Source organism: Spea bombifrons, chromosome 2, assembly GCF_027358695.1.
Source record: "Spea bombifrons isolate aSpeBom1 chromosome 2, aSpeBom1.2.pri, whole genome shotgun sequence".
Taxonomy (NCBI): Eukaryota; Metazoa; Chordata; class Amphibia; order Anura; family Pelobatidae; genus Spea; species Spea bombifrons.
In genome coordinates, this window is record NC_071088.1 from 142,820,833 (window position 1) to 142,828,332 (window position 7,500).

The 7,500-nt window shown below is 50.1% G+C and overlaps 15 non-coding genes and 6 pseudogenes across 15 annotated transcripts; all 21 read right to left on the reverse strand.

The window, feature by feature from the left end:
- Positions 1–29: 29 nt before the first annotated feature.
- Positions 30–148, reverse strand: LOC128476347 (5S ribosomal RNA). Its single transcript, XR_008347360.1, has one exon. It is a non-coding gene; the product is annotated as a 5S ribosomal RNA (ribosomal RNA).
- A 230-nt stretch (positions 149–378) lies between these two features.
- Positions 379–497, reverse strand: LOC128479390 (5S ribosomal RNA). The gene has a single exon (XR_008350271.1). It is a non-coding gene; the product is annotated as a 5S ribosomal RNA (ribosomal RNA).
- A 219-nt stretch (positions 498–716) lies between these two features.
- Positions 717–825, reverse strand: LOC128480620 (uncharacterized; annotated as a pseudogene).
- A 293-nt stretch (positions 826–1,118) lies between these two features.
- On the reverse strand, positions 1,119–1,237 carry LOC128478683 (5S ribosomal RNA). Its single transcript, XR_008349591.1, has one exon. It is a non-coding gene; the product is annotated as a 5S ribosomal RNA (ribosomal RNA).
- A 251-nt stretch (positions 1,238–1,488) lies between these two features.
- Positions 1,489–1,607, reverse strand: LOC128476348 (5S ribosomal RNA). The gene has a single exon (XR_008347362.1). It is a non-coding gene; the product is annotated as a 5S ribosomal RNA (ribosomal RNA).
- Positions 1,608–1,816: 209 nt separating this feature from the next.
- On the reverse strand, positions 1,817–1,935 carry LOC128478461 (5S ribosomal RNA). Its single transcript, XR_008349378.1, has one exon. It is a non-coding gene; the product is annotated as a 5S ribosomal RNA (ribosomal RNA).
- A 227-nt stretch (positions 1,936–2,162) lies between these two features.
- On the reverse strand, positions 2,163–2,271 carry LOC128480413 (uncharacterized; annotated as a pseudogene).
- A 299-nt stretch (positions 2,272–2,570) lies between these two features.
- On the reverse strand, positions 2,571–2,689 carry LOC128476349 (5S ribosomal RNA). Its single transcript, XR_008347363.1, has one exon. It is a non-coding gene; the product is annotated as a 5S ribosomal RNA (ribosomal RNA).
- A 263-nt stretch (positions 2,690–2,952) lies between these two features.
- LOC128476350 (5S ribosomal RNA) lies at positions 2,953–3,071 on the reverse strand. The gene has a single exon (XR_008347364.1). It is a non-coding gene; the product is annotated as a 5S ribosomal RNA (ribosomal RNA).
- A 206-nt stretch (positions 3,072–3,277) lies between these two features.
- Positions 3,278–3,396, reverse strand: LOC128478882 (5S ribosomal RNA). The gene has a single exon (XR_008349780.1). It is a non-coding gene; the product is annotated as a 5S ribosomal RNA (ribosomal RNA).
- Positions 3,397–3,620: 224 nt separating this feature from the next.
- On the reverse strand, positions 3,621–3,729 carry LOC128479993 (uncharacterized; annotated as a pseudogene).
- Positions 3,730–3,942: 213 nt separating this feature from the next.
- LOC128480133 (uncharacterized) lies at positions 3,943–4,051 on the reverse strand (annotated as a pseudogene).
- Positions 4,052–4,288: 237 nt separating this feature from the next.
- On the reverse strand, positions 4,289–4,407 carry LOC128479146 (5S ribosomal RNA). The gene has a single exon (XR_008350034.1). It is a non-coding gene; the product is annotated as a 5S ribosomal RNA (ribosomal RNA).
- A 222-nt stretch (positions 4,408–4,629) lies between these two features.
- LOC128479240 (5S ribosomal RNA) lies at positions 4,630–4,748 on the reverse strand. Its single transcript, XR_008350123.1, has one exon. It is a non-coding gene; the product is annotated as a 5S ribosomal RNA (ribosomal RNA).
- A 248-nt stretch (positions 4,749–4,996) lies between these two features.
- On the reverse strand, positions 4,997–5,105 carry LOC128480340 (uncharacterized; annotated as a pseudogene).
- A 303-nt stretch (positions 5,106–5,408) lies between these two features.
- LOC128477139 (5S ribosomal RNA) lies at positions 5,409–5,527 on the reverse strand. The gene has a single exon (XR_008348122.1). It is a non-coding gene; the product is annotated as a 5S ribosomal RNA (ribosomal RNA).
- A 230-nt stretch (positions 5,528–5,757) lies between these two features.
- Positions 5,758–5,876, reverse strand: LOC128476351 (5S ribosomal RNA). The gene has a single exon (XR_008347365.1). It is a non-coding gene; the product is annotated as a 5S ribosomal RNA (ribosomal RNA).
- A 218-nt stretch (positions 5,877–6,094) lies between these two features.
- On the reverse strand, positions 6,095–6,213 carry LOC128479398 (5S ribosomal RNA). The gene has a single exon (XR_008350278.1). It is a non-coding gene; the product is annotated as a 5S ribosomal RNA (ribosomal RNA).
- Positions 6,214–6,447: 234 nt separating this feature from the next.
- Positions 6,448–6,556, reverse strand: LOC128480621 (uncharacterized; annotated as a pseudogene).
- Positions 6,557–6,897: 341 nt separating this feature from the next.
- Positions 6,898–7,016, reverse strand: LOC128477528 (5S ribosomal RNA). Its single transcript, XR_008348495.1, has one exon. It is a non-coding gene; the product is annotated as a 5S ribosomal RNA (ribosomal RNA).
- Positions 7,017–7,270: 254 nt separating this feature from the next.
- On the reverse strand, positions 7,271–7,389 carry LOC128477945 (5S ribosomal RNA). Its single transcript, XR_008348891.1, has one exon. It is a non-coding gene; the product is annotated as a 5S ribosomal RNA (ribosomal RNA).
- Between the last annotated feature and the right edge of the window lie 111 nt (positions 7,390–7,500).

The following is a 7,500-nucleotide window of genomic DNA, read 5'->3' on the forward strand; positions in this document are numbered from 1 at the left end:
CTCTCCCCGGACTGTGAGAAAAAATTAAAAGCCTACAACACCTGGTATTCCCAGGCGGTCTCCCATCCAGGTACTAACCAGGCCCAACCCTGCTTAGCTTCCGAGATCAGACGAGATCGGGCGCTTTCAGGGTGGTATGGCCGCAGGTGTGAAAGTTTTTTATTTTACTTCTCTTATTCTGTTGCTGCTGCTGCTGCTGCTGCTGCTGCTGCTGCTGCTGCTGCTGCTGCTGCTGCTGCTTGTCGTCAGACAAAAAGAATTATAAGCCCTGGGACAGGACAGAGAAGGTGAGAAGGTTCAAATAAGGGTTTAAAGCTTTGATGATGAGCAAGAAACACATGGCAAAAAGCTCTCCCCGGACTGTGAGAAAAAATTAAAAGCCTACAAGACCTGGTATTCCCAGGCGGTCTCCCATCCAGGTACTAATCAGGCCTAACCCTGCTTAGCTTCCGAGATCAGACGAGATCGGGCGCTTTCAGGGTTGTATGGCCGCAGGTGTGAAAGTTTTTTATTTTACTTCTCTTATTCTGTTGCTGCTGCTGCTGCTGCTGCTGCTGCTGCTGCTGCTGCTGCTGCTGCTTGTCGTCAGACAAAAAGAATTATAAGCCCTGGGACAGGACAGAGAAGGTGAGAAGGTTCAAATAAGGGTTTAAAGCTTTGATGATGAGCAAGAAACACGTGGCAAAAAGCTCTCCCCGGACTGTGAGAAAAGAAAAAGCCTACAACAGCTGGTATTCCCAGGCGGTCTCCCATCGAGGTACTAACCAGGCCCAACCCTGCTTAGCTTCCGAGATCAGGCGCTTTCAGGGTGGTATGGCCGCAGGTGTGAAAGCTCTTTATTTTACTTCTCTTATTCTGCTGCTGCTGCTGCTGCTGCTGCTGCTGCTGCTGCTGCTGCTGCTGCTGCTGCTGCTGCTGCTGCTGCTGCTGCTGCTGCTGCTGCTGCTGCTGCTGCTGCTGCTGCTGCTGCTGCTGCTGCTTGTCGTCAGACAGAAAGAATTATAAGCCCTGGGACAGGACAGAGAAGGTGAGAAGGTTCAAACAAGGGTTTAAAGCTTTAATGATGAGCAAGAAACACATGGCAAAAAGCTCTCCCCGGACTGTGAGAAAAAATTAAAAGCCTACAACACCTGGTATTCCCAGGCAGTCTCCCATCCAGGTACTAACCAGGCCCAACCCTGCTTAGCTTCCGAGATCAGACGAGATCGGACGCTTTCAGGGTGGTATGGCCGCAGGTGTGAAAGTTTTTTATTTTACTTCTCTTATTCTGCTGCTGCTGCTGCTGCTGCTGCTGCTGCTGCTGCTGCTGCTGCTGCTGCTGCTGCTGCTGCTGCTGCTGCTGCTGCTGCTTGTCGTCAGACAAAAAGAATTATAAGCCCTGGGACAGGACAGAGAAGGTGAGAAGGTTCAAATAAGGGTTTAAAGCTTTGATGATGAGCAAGAAACACATGGCAAAAAGCTCTCCCCGGACTGTGAGAAAAAATTAAAAGCCTACAACACCTGGTATTCCCAGGCGGTCTCCCATCCAGGTACTAACCAGGCCCAACCCTGCTTAGCTTCCGAGATCAGACGAGATCGGGCGCTTTCAGGGTGGTATGGCCGCAGGTGTGAAAGTTTTTTATTTTACTTCTCTTATTCTGTTGCTGCTGCTGCTGCTGCTGCTGCTGCTGCTGCTGCTTGTCGTCAGACAAAAAGAATTATAAGCCCTGGGACAGGACAGAGAAGGTGAGAAGGTTCAAATAAGGGTTTAAAGCTTTGATGATGAGCAAGAAACACATGGCAAAAAGCTCTCCCCGGACTGTGAGAAAAAATTAAAAGCCTACAACACCTGGTATTCCCAGGCGGTCTCCCATCCAGGTACTAACCAGGCCCAACCCTGCTTAGCTTCCGAGATCAGACGAGATCGGGCGCTTTCAGGGTTGTATGGCCGCAGGTGTGAAAGTTTTTTATTTTACTTCTCTTATTCTGTTGCTGCTGCTGCTGCTGCTGCTGCTGCTGCTGCTGCTGCTGCTGCTGCTGCTGCTTGTCGTCAGACAAAAAGAATTATAAGCCCTGGGACAGGACAGAGAAGGTGAGAAGGTTCAAATAAGGGTTTAAAGCTTTGATGATGAGCAAGAAACACATGGCAAAAAGCTCTCCCCGGACTGTGAGAAAAAATTAAAAGCCTACAACACCTGGTATTCCCAGGCGGTCTCCCATCCAAGTACTAACCAGGCCCAACCCTGCTTAGCTTCCGAGATCAGACGCTTACAGGGTGGTATGGCCGCAGGTGTGAAAGTTTTTTATTTTACTTCTCTTATTCTGTTGCTGCTGCTGCTGTTGCTGCTGCTGCTGTTGCTGCTGCTGCTGTTGCTGCTGCTGCTGTTGCTGCTGCTGCTGCTGCTGCTGCTGCTGCTGCTGCTGCTGCTGCTGCTGCTGCTGCTGCTGCTGCTTGTCGTCAGACAAAAAGAATTATAAGCCCTGGGACAGGACAGAGAAGGTGAGAAGGTTCAAATAAGGGTTTAAAGCTTTGATGATGAGCAAGAAACACATGGCAAAAAGCTCTCCCCGGACTGTGAGAAAAAATTAAAAGCCTACAACACCTGGTATTCCCAGGCGGTCTCCCATCCAGGTACTAACCAGGCCCAACCCTGCTTAGCTTCCGAGATCAGACGAGATCGGGCGCTTTCAGGGTGGTATGGCCGCAGGTGTGAAAGTTTTTTATTTTACTTCTCTTATTCTGTTGCTGCTGCTGCTGCTGCTGCTGCTGCTGCTGCTGCTGCTGCTGCTGCTGCTGCTGCTGCTGCTGCTGCTGCTGCTGCTGCTGCTGCTGCTTGTCGTCAGACAAAAAGAATTATAAGCCCTGGGACAGGACAGAGAAGGTGAGAAGGTTCAAATAAGGGTTTAAAGCTTTGATGATGAGCAAGAAACACATGGCAAAAAGCTCTCCCCGGACTGTGAGAAAAAATTAAAAGCCTACAACACCTGGTATTCCCAGGCGGTCTCCCATCCAGGTACTAACCAGGCCCAACCCTGCTTAGCTTCCGAGATCAGACGAGATCGGGCGCTTTCAGGGTGGTATGGCCGCAGGTGTGAAAGTTTTTTATTTTACTTCTCTTATTCTGTTGCTGCTGCTGCTGCTGCTGCTGCTGCTGCTGCTTGTCGTCAGACAAAAAGAATTATAAGCCCTGGGACAGGACAGAGAAGGTGAGAAGGTTCAAATAAGGGTTTAAAGCTTTGATGATGAGCAAGAAACACATGGCAAAAAGCTCTCCCCGGACTGTGAGAAAAAATTAAAAGCCTACAACACCTGGTATTCCCAGGCAGTCTCCCATCCAGGTACTAACCAGGCCCAACCCTGCTTAGCTTCCGAGATCAGACGAGATCTGGCGCTTTCAGGGTGGTATGGCCGCAGGTGTGAAAGTTTTTTATTTTACTTCTCTTATTCTGCTGCTGCTGCTGCTGCTGCTGCTGCTGCTGCTGCTGCTGCTGCTGCTGCTGCTTGTCGTCAGACAGAAAGAATTATAAGCCCTGGGACAGGACAGAGAAGGTGAGAAGGTTCAAATAAGGGTTTAAAGCTTTGATGATGAGCAAGAAACACATGGCAAAAAGCTCTCCCCGGACTGTGAGAAAAAATTAAAAGCCTACAACACCTGGTATTCCCAGGCGGTCTCCCATCCAGGTACTAACCAGGCCCAACCCTGCTTAGCTTCCGAGATCAGGCGCTTTCAGGGTGGTATGGCCGCAGGTGTGAAAGTTTTTTATTTTACTTCTCTTATTCTGTTGCTGCTGCTGCTGCTGCTGCTGCTGCTGCTGCTGCTGCTGCTTGTCGTCAGACAAAAAGAATTATAAGCCCTGGGACAGGACAGAGAAGGTGAGAAGGTTCAAATAAGGGTTTAAAGCTTTGATGATGAGCAAGAAACACATGGCAAAAAGCTCTCCCCGGACTGTGAGAAAAGAAAAAGACTACAACACCTGGTATTCCCAGGCGGTCTCCCATCCAGGTACTAACCAGGCCCAACCCTGCTTAGCTTCCGAGATCAGGCGCTTTCAGGGTGGTATGGCCGCAGTTGTGAAAGTTTTTTATTTTACTTCTCTTATTCTGCTGCTGCTGCTGCGGCTGCTGCTGCGGCTGCTGCTGCTGCTGCGGCTGCTGCTGCTGCTGCTGCTGCTTGTCGTCAGACAGAAAGAATTATAAGCCCTGGGACTGCACAGAGAAGGTGAGAAGGTTCAAATAAGGGTTTAAAGCTTTGATGATGAGCAAGAAACACATGGCAAAAAGCTCTCCCCGGACTGTGAGAAAAGAAAAAGACTACAACACCTGGTATTCCCAGGCGGTCTCCCATCCAGGTACTAACCAGGCCCAACCCTGCTTAGCTTCCGAGATCAGACGAGATCGGGCGCTTTCGTGGTGGTATGGCCGCAGGTGTGAAAGTTTTTTATTTTACTTCTCTTATTCTGTTGCTGTTGCTGCTGCTGCTGCTGCTGCTGCTGCTGCTGCTGCTGCTGCTGCTTGTCGTCAGACAGAAAGAATTATAAGCCCTGGGACAGGACAGAGAAGGTGAGAAGGTTCAAATAAGGGTTTAAAGCTTTGATGATGAGCAAGAAACACATGGCAAAAAGCTCTCCCCGGACTGTGAAAAAAGAAAAAGCCTACAACACCTGGTATTCCCAGGCGGTCTCCCATCCAGGTACTAACCAGGCCCAACCCTGCTTAGCTTTTGAGATCAGACGAGATCGGGGGCTTTCAGGGAGGTATGGCTGCAGGTGTGAAAGCACTTTATTTTACTTTTCTTATTCTGTTGCTGCTGCTGCTGCTGCTGCTGCTGCTGCTGCTGCTGCTGCTGCTGCTGCTGCTGCTGCTGCTGCTGCTGCTGCTTGTCGTCAGACAAAAAGAATTATAAGCCCTGGGACAGGACAGAGAAGGTGAGAAGGTTCAAATAAGGGTTTAAAGCTTTGATGATGAGCAAGAAACACATGGCAAAAAGCTCTCCCCGGACTGTGAGAAAAAATTAAAAGCCTACAACACCTGGTATTCCCAGGCAGTCTCCCATCCAGGTACTAACCAGGCCCAACCCTGCTTAGCTTCCGAGATCAGGCGCTTTCAGGGTGGTATGGCCGCAGGTGTGAAAGTTTTTTATTTTACTTCTCTTATTCTGCTGCTGCTGCTGCTGCTGCTGCTGCTGCTGCTGCTGCTGCTGCTGCTGCTGCTGCTGCTGCTGCTGCTGCTGCTGCTGCTGCTGCTGCTGCTGCTGCTGCTGCTGCTGCTGCTGCTGCTGCTGCTGCTGCTGCTTGTCGTCAGACAGAAATAATTATAAGCCCTGGGACAGGACAGAGAAGGTGAGAAGGTTCAAATAAGGGTTTAAAGCTTTGATGATGAGCAAGAAACACATGGCAAAAAGCTCTCCCCGGACTGTGAGAAAAGAAAAAGCCTACAACACCTGGTATTCCCAGGCGGTCTCCCATCCAGGTACTAACCAGGCCCAACCCTGCTTAGCTTCCGAGATCAGACGAGATCGGGCGCTTTCAGGGTGGTATTGCCGCAGGTGTGAAAGCTCTTTATTTTACTTTTCTTATTCTGTTGCTGCTGCTGCTGCTGCTGCTGCTGCTGCTGCTGCTGCTGCTGCTGCTGCTGCTGCTTGTCGTCAGACAAAAAGAATTATAAGCCCTGGGACAGGACAGAGAAGGTGAGAAGGTTCAAATAAGGGTTTAAAGCTTTGATGATGAGCAAGAAACACATGGCAAAAAGCTCTCCCCGGACTGTGAGAAAAAATTAAAAGCCTACAACACCTGGTATTCCCAGGCGGTCTCCCATCCAGGTACTAACCAGGCCCAACCCTGCTTAGCTTCCGAGATCAGACGAGATCGGGCGCTTTCAGGGTGGTATGGCCGCAGGTGTGAAAGTTTTTTATTTTACTTCTCTTATTCTGTTGCTGCTGCTGCTGCTGCTGCTGCTGCTGCTGCTGCTGCTGCTGCTTGTCGTCAGACAAAAAGAATTATAAGCCCTGGGACAGGACAGAGAAGGTGAGAAGGTTCAAATAAGGGTTTAAAGCTTTGATGATGAGCAAGAAACACATGGCAAAAAGCTCTCCCCGGACTGTGAGAAAAAATTAAAAGCCTACAAGACCTGGTATTCCCAGGCGGTCTCCCATCCAGGTACTAATCAGGCCCAACCCTGCTTAGCTTCCGAGATCAGACGAGATCGGGCGCTTTCAGGGTTGTATGGCCGCAGGTGTGAAAGTTTTTTATTTTACTTCTCTTATTCTGTTGCTGCTGCTGCTGCTGCTGCTGCTGCTGCTGCTGCTGCTGCTGCTGCTGCTGCTGCTGCTGCTTGTCGTCAGACAAAAAGAATTATAAGCCCTGGGACAGGACAGAGAAGGTGAGAAGGTTCAAATAAGGGTTTAAAGCTTTGATGATGAGCAAGAAACACGTGGCAAAAAGCTCTCCCCGGACTGTGAGAAAAGAAAAAGCCTACAACAGCTGGTATTCCCAGGCGGTCTCCCATCGAGGTACTAACCAGGCCCAACCCTGCTTAGCTTCCGAGATCAGGCGCTTTCAGGGTGGTATGGCCGCAGGTGTGAAAGCTCTTTATTTTACTTCTCTTATTCTGCTGCTGCTGCTGCTGCTGCTGCTGCTGCTGCTGCTGCTGCTGCTGCTGCTGCTGCTGCTGCTGCTGCTGCTGCTGCTGCTGCTGCTGCTGCTGCTGCTGCTGCTGCTGCTGCTGCTGCTGCTGCTGCTGCTGCTGCTGCTGCTGCTGCTGCTGCTGCTGCTGCTGCTGCTTGTCGTCAGACAGAAAGAATTATAAGCCCTGGGACAGGACAGAGAAGGTGAGAAGGTTCAAACAAGGGTTTAAAGCTTTAATGATGAGCAAGAAACACATGGCAAAAAGCTCTCCCCGGACTGTGAGAAAAAATTAAAAGCCTACAACACCTGGTATTCCCAGGCGGTCTCCCATCCAGGTACTAACCAGGCCCAACCCTGCTTAGCTTCCGAGATCAGACGAGATCGGACGCTTTCAGGGTGGTATGGCCGCAGGTGTGAAAGTTTTTTATTTTACTTCTCTTATTCTGCTGCTGCTGCTGCTGCTGCTGCTGCTGCTGCTGCTGCTGCTGCTGCTGCTGCTGCTGCTGCTGCTGCTGCTGCTGCTGCTGCTTGTCGTCAGACAAAAAGAATTATAAGCCCTGGGACAGGACAGAGAAGGTGAGAAGGTTCAAATAAGGGTTTAAAGCTTTGATGATGAGCAAGAAACACATGGCAAAAAGCTCTCCCCGGACTGTGAGAAAAAATTAAAAGCCTACAACACCTGGTATTCCCAGGCGGTCTCCCATCCAGGTACTAACCAGGCCCAACCCTGCTTAGCTTCCGAGATCAGACAAGATCGGGCGCTTTCAGGGTGGTATGGCCGCAGGTGTGAAAGTTTTTTATTTTACTTCTCTTATTCTGTTGCTGCTGCTGCTGCTGCTGCTGCTGCTGCTGCTGCTGCTGCTGCTTGTCGTCAGACAAAAAGAATTATAAGCCCTG